Source organism: Larimichthys crocea, chromosome XXII (assembly GCF_000972845.2).
Source record: "Larimichthys crocea isolate SSNF chromosome XXII, L_crocea_2.0, whole genome shotgun sequence".
In the NCBI taxonomy this organism is placed as follows: Eukaryota; Metazoa; Chordata; class Actinopteri; family Sciaenidae; genus Larimichthys; species Larimichthys crocea.
The window spans coordinates 21,206,496-21,222,820 of NC_040032.1; the positions used below are offsets into that span (position 1 = coordinate 21,206,496).

A 16,325-nucleotide genomic window follows, 5' to 3' on the forward strand; every position below is an offset into this window, starting at 1 on the left:
AATCAATGCATGTTCTTTAGCCCCACGCCAACGTCTGAGCGGTAATTCAATGCCAAAAAGGGGCCTATGTTACGTTGGACAAGTCCCAGGACTCATATTTAGTTCATTGCTTTATGTGAAGGAGCAAGAAACATCAACAGCACTGCAACGATTTTATCCAAGATTGTAACATCTTCCCATGGGTAAATTCCAATTGAGCATCGGCATTAGGGTACATAAATTAAAAAAAAAACCTGTTAGGAGAATTCCTTCACCCTCTTTATTACCCCTTCTTCTTTAATTTTCTGTAAAATATGCTTCCATTTTGTCCAGTAATGAGGAGAAGACACTAATCTGCAGAGACTAGCCTGGCCTAATAAATGCTAAATTTCTAAGACAATCCTCTCATTGGCAGCAGTTGTCACCCTTTATGCCATTTGTCTGGTTTTTAGCATAAACACGCTGCTGGGTCCCCACTAATGGATTGAGCGCTACTACTCTAGACCTACTCTACATGAAAGGCTGTCTTGATTTGGCAATACATAAATAACTGAACTGAATTAAATACCTCAAATTCTAAAAGGTTTTTCTCTCAATAGTCAGAGGAGGTACGCTAAAGGAATTCAAAACATAAAGTTGCATCTTTCATTCATGACAAAATTGTCCATTTCCCATGTTTTATCCTTACTTATTCATGAATAAATTGAAGGAAGACATACGACACTCAACACTTATCACCCATGCTGAATCCCAGTGTGACAAACTAACACATTTAGGCAAATGCTTTTGCTGGGAGCCATCTTTCAAAGTAGCCTGGCATAGATAATGTATGTTCCAGTGAAAACTAGCAATAGTTTTTGTAGCGTCCGCATCATTAATCTTATATTGGCCAATTTCCATTCTGCTTAAAGAAAAATGTGAATAATAGACTTTCAAATATGCAACCAGACCACAATGGTGAGTACCTTTAGGCATCTGTGTTGCCAAGGACATCATAAAGCAGGGTGCTCTGGGTTGACTCCTTTTGGTTGCCTGTAAGTTGTTATTTTTTCTCCTTTGAATAAATCTGGTGCAACAGTAAAACATTCTAGGTAAAGCATCAGCTGACCCTTCAAGATGTTGCTTGAAATGCAACAAATCCAAATGGCATCTTGTGCTCATTTAAAGAAATATCTGAAGTTACACAAGGTGAAGCTAAGTACAGCTGACAGCTGGAAATTACATCACACAGTGTTTAAGCAAAGAGACACATTTTTTCTGCTGGGATCATAATGAAATTTTGATGAAGTCAACTTAAACTCTGTAGAGCAACACCAGCATCTGCCAAATGTCTCGACAGAGGCTAACTTATGAATTATCAATACAACTGCAGGCGTGTCTGTGCAAAGAAGGCGCATGTGGATCCACACATGCAAATATATAACCATACTTTCTGCAGTATCAGCAGTTATTACACAGTAGTATTCATTCAGACTGCCTACGTTTCTCAATGTGTGTCAGATGAAAGGTCATTATTGCTTTGCCTTGGTAAGCTATTGATGCTGAAGTACTGTTAGTTATTCGTGAGGAAACCAGGTGTACTTTTTCAGGTTAACCCTGCACATTACGAAATCTAGCAAATTCCACAATAATTTCACAGTCTTAGCTGTTTTCAGAACACAGTTTTAGGTGAGCTAATGACTGAAAAACCTGCTCATCAAAGGTTTCTGACTGGCAGACTACGACTTTGAACTGATTTGAGGACTCATTCGGATCAGTACTGTACGTGTCTGTGAGTCTTATCTAACGTTAGCCTGATAACAACTGATATCATTTATGAATCCAATTGCAAAACAAAGCGTTGGCATTGTTGTGATTAATGTCTTCTTAGGTTAGGGTCAAATATAATTAGTGAGGGTTAGGAAAAGATCATGGCTTGGGTCCAAATACCCAGTTTTGTTATTTCAGTGTTGCTAAAAAATACCTGAGAGACTTAAGACTGCAGTATCTTAGTAACTTGACTTGCCCCCCCAAAAAAAAGACTTTGAACTTCACACACAATGCGACAATGAATCCAGTTTTATTTCTGATGTAAATCATGAAATTAATGCAACCTGTGAACTGTCAGTTGTTCCAAGGTGGTGTGTTCCAATAGGTGCCAATTTTTAAAAAAAAACTAAATGTCAGAAGTAATCAATCACAAGTGTTTACCACATGATCTATGAATTAATCTATGTAAAGCTATCAGGCATTAAAGTTTTCCAATGGCCCTCGCCTCTCTCCATGTGTATTTATGTGATATGCCTCATCATTTAATCTATTTGTTTGACTAACGTAATCAAAAGCCCATCAGCCCTCTGCTCTTGGCTCTTTGTCTCTATGCACGGCTGTCTGTCTATTCAACATCTCCTCCAGTTTTCTAACCTCCGGATGGACCTTTGTGTTGGCTTTTGTTCTTCCCTATAAAACAAATCAATTCCTCAAAGGACTCAAACTCTTAAGTGAAATCAGTTCCAGGTTGCTAATGCAGGCTGTCAGTATCACTCAGTGGCAGGAGGAGATAAAGCTATTTATGGAGAAGACAGGAGATGGGAGAGACTTGCTTTTCTTTCTCCATCTGTTCCTTCTCAGAGGGTCTTGGGACCGCCATTTTATTTAGAAACGGATTTAAGAACATGGACTCACGAGGGCCTCAAGATAAATAAACCCAAACCCCATCTGTCAGCAGTCAACATAAAATCATTCCCATTTTTACATACAATTCAATTATTTTATTTTTTTTTACTCACATTAAATATTCATGTCAAACTGGATTTCACTGTTTGCTTTCTAATGTTTTGCTTCAGGTTTCCAGTTTTCAGTGCACCTGAAGTCAAATTTAAAGTCCAGTTTCATGTATTTGTCTCTCCTGCATTAGTGGCGTTAACAGCAGCAGCCATTAGTCTTCTTTTATCCTTCTTCCATTCCCACTGCAGACATTTTGTTCTTGGAAGCAATGCAGCACATACTAATTCTTATTGTGTTGCAGGTTTAAAGGCAAAGGTGTTACTTCTCAGTGATCTAAAAAAAAAAAATAAATAAATAAATCAAGACTTGCTTGTGCGCATAGCGCTGTGAATCATATTTATTCACAGTCCATGCTTGTTTGGCAAAATTGAATCTAAGCTGTGAAGCAGCAGGTTTTCGTTTGCAGTGAATTTTATTGTCATTTTTGTCTCTCCTGCTGACTGACTGGTCGCTTTCCAAGCTGGGAAATACTTTTGGAACGGCTTCACAATCAATATGTTTCTGCATAGCTTATTCTCTTATCACACTACCCAGGTTTACATGACGACATTATTACAATCATCACAGTATCTCAGTGTGTGACTGCTGTTGGATAGAGCAGTGTTGAATGTTTCCCATTTTCAAGATCTCATGTTGCTGACTCACCTGGACTGTCTCAGCAGAACTTTGGGTCTGCTTTGGCACAGAAGAGTCTTTTACTTTTAGAAAACAAATCAGCTGTCTCATCTACACCAAAGGACACAAGGGAACAAGTTCCCTAAAGCACTAAGCTGACTACATAGAATTTATCCTGCAGGTGAGGAAGTAGCAGTTTCTGTGTGGTTCAACATCAAATTGAATGATGGTACTGTTCTCGTTATGTTTTAGTAATAATAATGGTCACAAAAGAAATGACTCGCACAAACTAATGTAATTGATGCTATTAAAAAAATAGACCTTCTGGATTTGTTTGAGAGTCTATCACAAACAACACACAACACTGTAGGTGTGACAGAACAATAAAAATATTTATTTAATAAAAGTCATTTTTAATGTCTCTCTCTCTCAGCCAAGGCTGTGTCAAGACAGTTTTAATAGAATTGCATTTTGTCCAAAAAAACTAAAAAAACAAACATGATTCTGCTTCGATATCCGCTGATCCATTATGGTTGTGCAGTTATAGCCATGACCCATACACAGTTTTGTTATAACCAACATAGTTTTTTGGATATGTAGTTCTGTTTTTTGTTTCAGGGAGGTCCAAATCAACAAAATCCTCCAATCAGCTAACTCCTCCTGCCCTCCTATCCAATCAGATCCACCAACAAAAGGCGCTTCCTCCACCTTCAATACTCTCTCTCTCCGAAGAGACACTGGAAGTGCAGGCTCTCTCCTATGGGCTGAAATATGAATATGAATCACATAATTTGAATTTGTATTGTTCGGTTGTTGTTTGAAAAACTGAATCTGAATTGTAATTTGAAATTGAATTTATTAGTTTGGAACTGAACATTCAGTTCTCACAATTCAATTCAGTTGTCAAAATTTAATTTCGATTTTCTGTGACAAACAGAATGCAATTATGTAAGTTAAGCAATTCAAATTCAAATATAAATGATTCAAATTCAGTTTCTGGTGGTCCCCAAAAGTTAACCTGCTGGTAAAATCGCCAAGTCGCAGAAAGTCCAAACTTCTCCCATTCTCCACAGGTTCAAACAGTGTTACCAACTGGCTGATCTTTATAAATAGATACCTGTAATTGGATACAGAATCTGGAGGCAAGGGCCAAGAGTTTGTCAATCATAAACCTTGTGGTTTCCATTTGAGTGGGCTTTGGTTGCATGCAGGGAGACAGGTTGTGTGGAAAGCAAAAAAGGCGAAACCCTTGACAGTATAATTAGTGGACAGAGTTTCTGAGTCCGTTAAGTGAAGCAGAGGATAAAGTGTCCTAAATCTGTATTCTTTCCGTGGCCAGCAGCGGGCCCTACTTCTCACTTGATCTATTACCTCAGTAAACCGTTTCCTCATGAGTTTATGGTCTCAATCTCTAGTTTCAAGTATTCTTCCATACAGCATGAAGATTTTGATTTTGATTTACATTTGATTCACCAAAGGCCCCTTTTCTCTCTCTGTGAGGGCTTGGTAAGTACTGATGGTTCCCACTTGACATCACAAACTACAACCTGAATCAATACATGTCTAAGTACTACTCCTTCATGTTGGTTGCAGGATAATTGCATTGCATTACAATAGACTGTACATGTGTTCACTTAATTATGTTGCTTTACTTTTAGGTGCCAGTCTCAAATAAATATTGCAATGAGCAGATAGCCAGGGACAACTGTCATCTCATTTGGATGCTGCAGTAAATTTCCTCAGCATCAATGTCAAAAGGTTTAACGACAGCAGATTTTATGTTGCTTTAGTGCAGAACTTGAGTGCCTCCTGATAATCAGATAGATCCTCTGAGGAGATGGATCCACATCCAACAGCAGTTATTGTGCAGGTTATGAGATGTGCACGACTTCAAAGCAGATCCAGTGACCCGCTTTATTCTGCCCTTTCCTCCCTCTCGCCATTTCCCTCACTTCGTTTACGTGGCTCCATGCTGCTGGATATTTAAAGACATCAAGGCCCTGACAATTAGTGGAGACTGTTGCTGGGTAATTAGTGGAAAGGAAGTAAGCCTCCTATTTCCCCCTGCCCCCCCCAGAGAGCCCACTCACACTCACACACACACACACACACACACACAAACACATGCATGTGTGCATGTGTACACAAGCCCCGAAACCACACACATGCATGGATGCAAACACAAAGAAAGACAAAGAATAAGAACTGTTCACAGCAAATTCAGGGAAGCTGTTGTTATCTTTGTACTCGTGTTTGTGAAGAGATGCAACGTTGCTCGTGTGGATAATTGGGCTGGAGAGTGGACATGGAAACAAGACAAGATAAATACACAAATATACAGTGTAAAGTACATACTGCAGGCACTGTTGTGGGAGGGAAGCAATGAAGGAAAGAAGAATGGGTAGAAGGTAAATAAATGAAAGCAACACAACAAAAGAAAGAATGAACAAAGGAATGGCAGAGAGAGGGAAGTAAATAAGTAAGCAAATAAAAAAAAACTGAAGAAGGAAGGAAAGAACGGCACAAGAAAAGAAATACATCAAGAAAAAGGGTGGTAAGAAGATAAGAAAGATAATAAAAAGGTAAGGAAGGAAGGACTCGTTGGAATTAAATGAAAGGAAAGTAACTCCTGGATTCAGCTAAATGTAAAAAAGAATATTTTCTTATGAAATGAAATGAGTGATAGCGTCAGGCATGACTACAACACGTTCCTAGACAATGTTTGTGATTCCTTCAGAACTGCTGCAGCACATTTCAGAAGTCCCAGAAGTGCCTCTCCACATTAATTTACCAAGAATATGTATAGCGGGTCTATTTTTTGAGCACAGAGCAAATCGAGCAGTTCGGAAGTCAGACACGGAAAAGGCAGAAAGAATCCAGTCGAAATTTCAAAATAAAACAAAAGGAAAACAGTTGAACTACATAGCCTACTTACTAATAGTAGAAGAACTTAAATCAAGTAAAAATGAACAAATCAAAACACATTAATAAAGTGTGGTGAGTAAAACCCACCACTAGCTGCTAACAGTGGTATAAAGCCGCACAGAGACAATACTACACATAGCCACACCTGGTGGAATTTAGGGATAAGAAAGGCTTTTGCATTTGTTGGTGTCCAATCACATCTCATCACTTGCAGTGACTCAAAAAAATTACTTTTTTTTTCTATTTAAGAATTTTCATCTCGTTTTTATTCTGACGGCTCCTGTGGACAAATGCAGTAGTTTCATTTCAATGTCTGACTCAGTGGCAGGCGTTAAGAATGACTAAGTAATAGCCAGTCTTCTTGTTGATGGTCTTGTTTGTTTATGTAACTCATACAGATTCATCAGTGTTAAACTGTATTATATCCAGTAAAACTGAAGAGAAACAAGCAAATAAATGACATTTTTGACATTAATGACGTTAACATAAAACACAATAACAATAAAGGGCAGCTTTATTAAAGCCAGAAGAACTCAAAATGTCTGCTATGAAAAATGGTCTGGTGCAGATAACTAGAACTAAATGTAACCAACAACAGAAAGGATGCAGTCCGGGAAACTGGCTGACAGCAGGTAGTGAGACCAGGTGTGCTGAATCTACGTGATGACCTGCCTCTGCCCTCCACGCTCCTGCAGAGGAGGCTTGTCTCGAGGAATGAAAACACTCAAAACCCCAAAATTGTGCTTTGCTACCCTCTTCCGTTCTACATAAACACATTTTAATGTTCGATTTTCTGTCTAAAAAAAACAAGCATAGTGATCCAAGATTCAAATATATTTTGTGAAGTATTGGAAGATGCTACAAGCAATCAAATAAAAACACACAATCTATCTGTCCACACACACTTACATATTAAAGTGTGTATCCCAAGGCTAGACAAGGACATTGAAGGCTGTCATCAAACCACTAAAATGAGTTGATTTGTTTAAGGTGCTGCAATACTGAAGGACGCAGCGGTTCGTCCTCTGGCTCCAAATCAACTTTACCGTCTTTTAGGTGACGCCCCCTGCGCTTTAATGTAGTTATGCACGGTGTCTATGTGTGTGTATAACTTAAGTGTATAAGGGCTAGTTTTCAGCCTAAGTAATTCATGAGTGCTTGCTGAGGTAGAGGGGGGAAACGTGGAGAGAAACACCTCACAGCTTCTCCTGCTCCCTGCAGTATTCATCACTACACCTTTCCTAATATTTATTATTCATGTTTCTTTACCAACTTGTTTTGTCCAAGTCGTCCCAGCGCTGCCGACTTTGTTCTCATCGACACTCGATCTACAACTGCAGTCTCTTAGTGTTTCTTCCATGTTTTCCTGCCTCATCATCTCTCACCTCCCGGTCTTTCTCTTTCTATCTGCGTAATACACCTCTCTCTATGTATATTTACATTTCCCATTCTTCCCTTCACTTTCTCTCTTCTTTCTGCTACCCAACCCGATTTTGTTATGTAAGGCTTTGGACACGTGCTGAATGCAAGTTTGGTTATTTCTCCCCTTTTCTTTGATAATGGAATGATGACTGCGTCCATCATCTGGGTCCATGTCTATCATGTGTTGCAAGCAAGCTCCATCATACAATGACAAGCTGTACTGGTTTGTCTGGGACTGTCCTGGTTGGTTTCAAGTTGGGTGTTCTAAATCCTCACAAACAGCTGCCAAACCGCTGTTTTTTTAACATTCACTACCAATACCAGTTGTCATAGGTAAACCTCATAGGCTATGAAGGCTCCTTCTAACAGAACCTGTCAGCATGCTAACGGTGAGTTGTCATGCTGAAGAGAAAATCGGTTCAAGGAGGCTTAAACCTAAGTACCCCGTGCGTTCCTAAGTGCATACGAATGTGCATGCACGAAGGTGCCTAACATGCCAGCATGATAAACATTATACCTGCTAAACATCATTGTGTCGATATTGTCCTTGCAGTGTTAGCATTTGGTTGTATTTGCTGATTGCAACCACTTTGGTTCACCCTCCCCGGTGTCTATTTATTTTAGGGAACAAAAGCATTCTTATTTTCAGGTAATGAAACATATTCAATTTCTGCCATAATCTGTGAATAGATCCCCCTACAGCACACACACTAGAACTTTTAAAAGCACCAAACTGGGAGATGCACGGCAGACATTATGGGTAATCAAACAACAACAAGCATCCTGTACAGGCACAGACTACTGCAGTAACCTAATAGCTACAGTATTTTAGAACTACTCTGGTGCAGACAAAATATACTGTAAATGGGAGGGTAAAACTCCATTATACAGCTGATAGCCAGGGAAGATCTTGTAGGGCTTGTGTTACTGTAATTAACACCAGAATTTGAACATTAAAAAGCCCCAAACTGTATACTGTAAAGTATGTAAACACCTTATGGAAAAAGGTCTCAAAAGTAATCACATTTACACATATGGCTTCAACAATGGTTCACCCTGAGTTGAATTTAAGCATAAGTGTGTATCAGCAATAAAACAAATGTGGTTATCAGAGCTTTGATTTGCTAGTTTTCAAAGCAACATAAGACACTGACAGAACTCTTCTGTCGCCAAGAACTACAGGAGCATCTGTCAAAAAGCTGTGAAATGATCATCTGCCAAACATACAAAGTGCTTTCAGAAAGAAGATGAAGTCAACTGAAAACTAACAAACACATATTTAACAACTTCAGTCTACATCATACTGCCTGGAACTGATCTAGGGTTACCTATGTGGCATCGTAAATCATCTTAAATAAAGTTTGAGTTTCCCTGGATAGGAAACTCAAACTTTATTATACATGCTTTCCCTTTCTGTTAAATTGCACCCAAACATCCTTAAATGTCCTCCCAGATTGAATCATTTTCATTTTCTTTTACATTATTTCATCTACAAACTCTCCATCAGTATACAATATCCTTTTTGAAGTTGTTCAGCCACCAATGGTGGCTATTTGGTATTGATTCTCAAAACTCTGGAAAACTACCTGATGGATGACCACCATTGTTCCAGAAGATATCGCCTCGGTTGTTGCTTTGATGATGGTGACGGAGAGTTCTGGTGCTTTTAAGAATACTGCACCTCCTCCCCAATGGAAACTGATTGGAGAAAGTGTTTTTCTTTTTCTTTTTTTCCTCCCCTATGAAGCAAGGATGACCCTTGTACCACAAGAAATCAACAGAGACAATTAAGTGTCAATTGCCAATTGAAATTGCTGACTGGTCGATTTTGATTTACAACGGCCAAACCACTGCAAAGGAATTTGTCGTGAGCAATTCTCCTGATATCATTGCTGCGATATGCCTTTCTGTAGTTTCAAGGTACGAACAGTCATTCATAAGAACAGCCTTGGCAGCATTTCAATGGGAAAAGGTGCAAAATGTCATTATTGTATGAAGAACAACAGTTCGCAGCTTAACTGATCAGTAATATCATTTTGTTTCTACACACAGTGATGTGCATTTACACAATGTTTCATGAGCTGTTTTAAGACTTTACTGACTTCCTTCCCAGCAGACCTCTGGCTTCAAGTCCTCGATACGTTAATTACTTGTGGCACTAAAGCAGGCTACATGGACCATAAATGTGTTTTGTGAATAATTTCAGAAGAGCTGATCCAAGCAGGATATCTTTCGATTTTTGAAGTTCCTCTCCATATCCACCGACCTTCATCTGACTAATTTATTCGACACATGCTGAAGAGCGACGATCTAGAAACAACAGTAGACCTCGAAACGCAGTCACCCTTAAGTTTGAATTCCCTTTCACAGACATGATCCGGTAACATCATCTGACGAGGGAACATCTCAGTGACAAATATGAGTTCAGACACAGGATGTGATTATCTTTCATTGGTGCTGCTTGGTCGCCCGTTGACACAAGCTCTGTCACCGAACACAGTGAATCTGTGAATGCGCTTACCCCAAATCTTGATCTGAGGAATAACCCACGAGCCAATTGATGTAGAGAATAGAAGACTTACAAATACAATGCACAGTCAAATGCACTAAGCAGACCTCCACATGCAGAAGGATGGTTCATATCCAATGTCAATTACTGACTGACCGAATGATGAGTATGAGGTGATGGTAGATCACATAACAAACATCACATTTTGCATAAATCTTGCATAAATCAACAAATAACACGACTTTTTAATGTCCCTATGTGAGAAAATGAAAACCATCTGTACCTACAAACCTAGACAATAAACCCTTCCTTCCGTAAAAGTAGATATAAAGAACTTAAGATTGCATTTCATCTCTGAGCGCATAACCAGCAGACCGATCATGACAAACTCAGTACAAACAGACGCCGGATGCTCCGTGGTTCAAGAAATCCACTTAGCACTAAACACCTCTGGCTTCTCAGCTGCAGTGCCGTTTGTTTCTTACTGGCTGCTGAGTAGAAACGCACAGTGACAGACATCGCTACCGACACTGGATGATGAATAGTAAGCAGGACAGAGCAGTGCAAGTCATGACAAATCTGACAAAGCTGTGGGAAGCGCTTGCAGCTCAACAGTGAACACAGTTTTCTTAGAAATAAAAAATAAAAAGAGCTTCTGGCAAACCAAGAGAGTGAGCCAGCAAAGCAAAATCTGCCACATCACTGAGACTGAGCCTTTCCTCTCCAAAGTACAGAATCAATGTTGCTCAAGAAAAAGCAGAGCAGAGAGAAAATGCTACAGAGAAAGTAACACAGCAAAGTCAGAGTAAAAGCAATCTTACCTCTTAGTCAGATGTCAAAATTGCAGTCTTGGACAAATCAGAAAACCATAGAGCTGGGTTTAAGCAGCTGGCGCTCCTCGAAATACAGTGATACAGGAATTTTCAGCTTGTCAGAAAGGAACACTTAGGATCCCCAATTTCTTCAGGACCTGAACTGCGATCTGTGATTTTTTTTGGATAATCTCAAGTCTGGTTTAGAGGCTGGAGTCCAGCAGAACCAGGAGCAGACAGCTCATTTCCATGTGCAACACGGGTGCCTCTGACATGCTTCTTCTTCCCTTTAGGGGACCGGGGCGCCTCACACTGCGATCTGACTGGGGCAGAGAAGTGGACAGCAGCAGCAGCGACAAGAGTGTTGGTAGTTGTAGTAGTAATATCCCTGTTCATGGAAAGAAATGAGCATCCTTCAGTGGAGAGATAAAGAAGACAAGAAGAAGAAGAAGAAGATCCGGCGCACCAGAACTGCAGAGCGCACAGCCGGCGCAGCACACTCTCTATCGTTTAAATCCCCCCAAAATGGGCTGATTCTAGGCAGGAGGCAGGCAGATCAACACAGCGCAGAGGGAAGAGGTGCTGTTGCATCAACATTGCTCTGAGTCTAGTTTTCTAGTTTTTTTAAAAGAGGGAAAAGAAAAAAAAATCATCACTCAGAGCTCCAACAGAAACATCACCAGCATCATCTCCTCTCCAGGGCTCCTCAACTCTGCACAGGACCGAGTATGACTGGGAGAGAGATAGGGGAGACAGTGAGAGAAGGGAGAGTGTATGCATGCATGCATGTGTGTGTGTGTGTGTGTGTGTGTGTGTGTGTGCAATAGAGGAAGATAGGACAGAGAGAGGAGAGCGGCGAACAGGCACGAGGCTGTGAGCGCAAGTGGAGCCGGAGAGCGATGTGAGAAGAGAGGAGGACGCTGGGAGAGGAGGAGGAGAAAGGTTGAGGGGGGAGGGAGGGATGCCCGGTTGAGAGAGAGAGAGAGAGAGAGAGAGAGAGAGAGAGAGAGAGAGAGAGAGAGAGAGAGAGAGAGAGAGAGAGAGAGAGAGAGAGTAGCTCGCACTGTCAGTGACTACATTAACAGCGCTGAGTAGGTGGAGTTTTCCTTGCAGCAGCAGAGGAGGGGATCATCATTTGAACCCAGAGAGAGAGAGAGAGAGAGAGAGAGAGAGAGAGAGAGAGGGATGCAGAGGCAAAGAAAATGAGTAAGAGGAGGGAAAAAAAGGAAGCAAAGACGGATGTAAGAATCAGGATGTTTAGAGGTTAAAGAAACCTGTGAGAAGAGCGACGGCAGCAGCGGAGACGAGGGTGGTGTGTGTGTGTGTGTGTGTGTGTGTGTGTTGTGGGGGGAGTAGAGTCCCCAGGTGCAGTGATGCTGGCATGCTGACAGCCCTCCTCTTGCCAGGGGTCGTAAACATCGATTAGAATATTTAAAGACGCACACGCTCACGCACTAAAAGAAAACACACGGGCGCTTAAAGGCCCTGGCACACACTCAGACCTACCTAGCCACACATGTGTACACACACGCACACACACACACACACACACACACACACACACACACACACACACACACACACACACACACACACACACACACACACACACACACACACTTACAGTACACAAAATTACTTCATAGAGTCCTCCATGCTCTTTGTGTAACTTCACTGCATAGACTTGAATTCATTCTGTTCATTTGATGTTTCATGTAACATGCACAACTTATTTCAGGTAATATTGTGCAAAATAATGTAAATCATGAAAAATCAGAAAATGAAACAAATAAAACGTATCTTCTATTTTACTGTTTGTGCTTTGTCTTTATTGTATTTTCCACGCATGCTTGAAAGTAAATGTCAAGTTTACTTGCTTGTTTGCTAATTGTTAAAAAAGAATGTGCTGTTTTTTTCCTCTTCTGAACATAAACATGCATTAAAAAGTAACGTTTAATATCAGTTTGATTATACTTCCTTCAAAATGTTTTGCATTGGTTTACTGCAGTTTCTTATCTCTCATAAAACAGCCAAGAATTCAGTGTCTACACCCACACATTATACCTTTATGCACATTGCCTAATTTGCTGAGAGAGCTATAGCACAGAAACAGTCAATACTTATTATGAAAATAATATCGGTCTGCTGTTTAAAGTGATACAGAGAGAAGAAAAATAATTGATAAAAGTTTGCTCGCACACATTTATCCATACTTTTTTTTTTTTCTTTTGGTGTATTGCAGCAAACAACATGTCTGTGTGGCACATGCAATTATAAAGACATGCTTCCTTAAGCAGCCGTCGATATAAACAGCCGGAGTCTCAGCCGACTGCTGATTATCCACTATGGATCTGCCTCAGAAGGCTTGGTTCTTGTCAGGATACGATTTATGGTGGTAGAAAGGATATCATGACTCGTGACCATTACCAGTAACTAAATAATAAACTGGTTTGACCCAACGTGTCAGACAATCTCTCTTTTTTTTCCGTCTTATCGTAGCCACAGCAGCCTGAGAGTGGGTGAGAACAGAGCTTGGGTTCTTCTTTAATCAAAAGCAAGTTTAAATGATCAACAAAAAGCCCCATTGGTACGTTTCTCATTGATTATGGTCGGGTCATTTCTTGTTGAGTCAAAGAATTTTCTCCAGGCAAGCAAGGTGTAAATTATTAAAGACCATTATTACAATTACGATAACAAAGACCAGAGTCGGCCTGCAGAGAAACTGAGTTTCGCATATTCAATCTTGATCTTATAGCGATTTAACGTTAACATATTCAGTGCTGCCCCTTACATTAATCATCAGGTCAAAATAGGTTATCTTGTTTACATGTTCTGTCCCTCTGAAAGCTGTTTACCTACTGGCCTGTGGGCAGATTCAAATGCATGCTATTTAATATAACTGCTTTCATATTGGATCAATATAAATGCGGCTTCCATGGTACTTATGTTATCACTTTTTGTCAGGCTCGCGTGAGATCCAGATTTAGGAGGCTCTGTATGGCAGAAATATAATGTTAATACTATATCTAGATGCATTTCGTGTTTTTCACACATTTCGTGACCCGTTGTTTCTTCTTCACACTTTTAAAGAGAGGGCGAGTGGTGGTGGTTGCAGTACACATCTCAACCGCTAGATGCCACTATATCTTACTTACTTGTCAAAACTGGGTTTCCTTCCTCAGCAAAGAAAGACTGAAACAAAGTGAAAATAGACTTCAGACGTTTTACCTCTTTTTACATTTTAAAGATTCTTTGAGAACTGATGTCACTAAACTTTTTTAGGGATGTTGGAGACCAAAGATACAATACTCTGCTTTTATCAAACAAAGGAGAATTCTGGTTTATTGAAAACAGCAACATTTTTGGGAAAAGCAAGCAAGCAAAGACAAAGCAAGAAACATAATCAGCTTGGGTTTAAATACATAAAAAAAATTTAAAAAGAAAGAAAACATGTCAGTGTTTACTCTGGATTTCACATGGGATACAAACAGCAGTCTCTTGGGTAGAAGTCCAGCATTTGTTTGACCCAGCCTCCTCCATATGTGGACTTTCTCACTCTTTATCCTACATCAACTGACATCAACAAAACATCAAAACATTATGCCAGATGGACATATGATGATGCTAGAGAACTGAAGTGTGGGACCACTGACCACGCTGCCATTTTCAATGGCTGCCTGGGTTTCAAGTTTAATAACTGACCCCACATGTAGGATGAATTGCAATGATAAAGAAAGAGTGTTGCTGAAATTTATTTTGGAAACGTCTTTGTTGCAACCAACCCGATGCTCCCCTTTTGTTTAGTTAATTAGTGTTGAATTGGAGTCTTGACTCAGCTGAGGGGAAGCTCCAGCAGCTCTGGCCAGATCCAACACACATCAATGCAAAGCTAATGCCAATGAATGTGTAAATTAGTAAGCTAATCACCCCAGTTTTACATTTTTACATTTGGCAGTGACACACAGACTTCAGCCTAATTGGAATTTTATGTTTCACTGACTTAATGAAATAATGTAATGGCTTGAAATTGGGCAGTGGATCATAATTCATGTGTACAAAGCCAAATGAGTTTGGAATGGCTCTTGTCTTTACTGGACTGATTCTTACATTACATTAGTAAAACTTGTCACTCTGAAGAGTTTATGGTTCGAGGAGAACCAGTTGAACCAGAGGCATCTACACCCATGCAGCAGGATATAAGCATTTCAAGTGTTTCTTTTACTTACACTACATTTATTTATGAGTACTCTCACTTTTTAGCCACACTAGTGGCAGAGATGGCAATGTCTGCGGAAATATTATATATTAACAACTATATAAACTATTGGATGTGTTGCCATGAACATTTGTCCCAAGGTGATTCCTTGACCTTTCACCTTACATCAACATTTTGATTTGCATATTGAATATGACCAAATACCTGCAAAACTAAACTAAGAGACCTTAACTTCAGTTGTACTTTGTGTTTAGGGCTTATTGGTAGGCAAACAGGCAAAGCGTTCTAACAGATAGTGAACATAATAAACATTATACCTGCTGAAAAACAGAATGCTAGCATTGTCGCTGTGAGTATTTTAGCTCAAAACAACACTGTGTTTATTCCTACAATCCACTGTAGGTTTCTGTGTCAGAAAAAGAGCAATAGGAAAATAAATCAAGTTGGAATTCCAATTTAGAAACTCAGGCAAGGTAGTTTCCAATTTCTTTGCCATCCACTTGATCTGTGAAATCTTTATGAGCATAGAGTACTGGCCTACTCCTCTGGTCTCTTCTTAAGTGTGCTGCGTATTTACTTTTGCAGTTCAGAAACTTGCCTTACAAGAAACCATTTGCTGCAGGTGCCCATGTTTTCTCAAGCACATACAATGGGACACTTTGAGATTGAAAGTCTCTGGATGATAGATCATCATAGATGATAAAGCAGGGTATGCTCAAGGCACGACACCGGGCTCACAAAACTCAGATCAAACTGTCAGGCTAGGCAGTGCTGATCTTTGTAGCTTACCTCGCAACAATCATAAGGTTACCAGTAGATATACTTAGCTATATCTAAGTTGCTGGAGCCCTTTGCGTTGGCACCAATGTTGCGTTATACGACCGGTCTGTAAACGTTGGTCTAACTCTTAGACTTTCTTTTTCTCTCTCACTCATTACACATTACAAACTCATTAAATGATGATGTGATGAGAATATTATTATTAAAATTATTTCCATGCTGCAAATGCAGGTAGTTCTGTCTAATGTAACCTAATGCTGTAGCATAAAAAGAGCAGAGATTTAGAATTCATTTAGCAAAA

At 39.9% G+C, this 16,325-nt stretch overlaps 1 protein-coding gene across 1 annotated transcript in view; it reads right to left on the reverse strand.

The window, feature by feature from the left end:
* sgcd (sarcoglycan, delta (dystrophin-associated glycoprotein)) overlaps positions 1-11,827 on the reverse strand; it is a 318,522-nt gene extending 306,695 nt beyond the window's left edge. Inside the window, exon 1 of the mRNA XM_027273262.1 lies at positions 11,038-11,827. The gene's annotated coding sequence lies outside the window, so the exon portion shown is untranslated. The remainder of the gene's footprint in view (positions 1-11,037) is intronic.
* Positions 11,828-16,325: the final 4,498 nt, after the last annotated feature.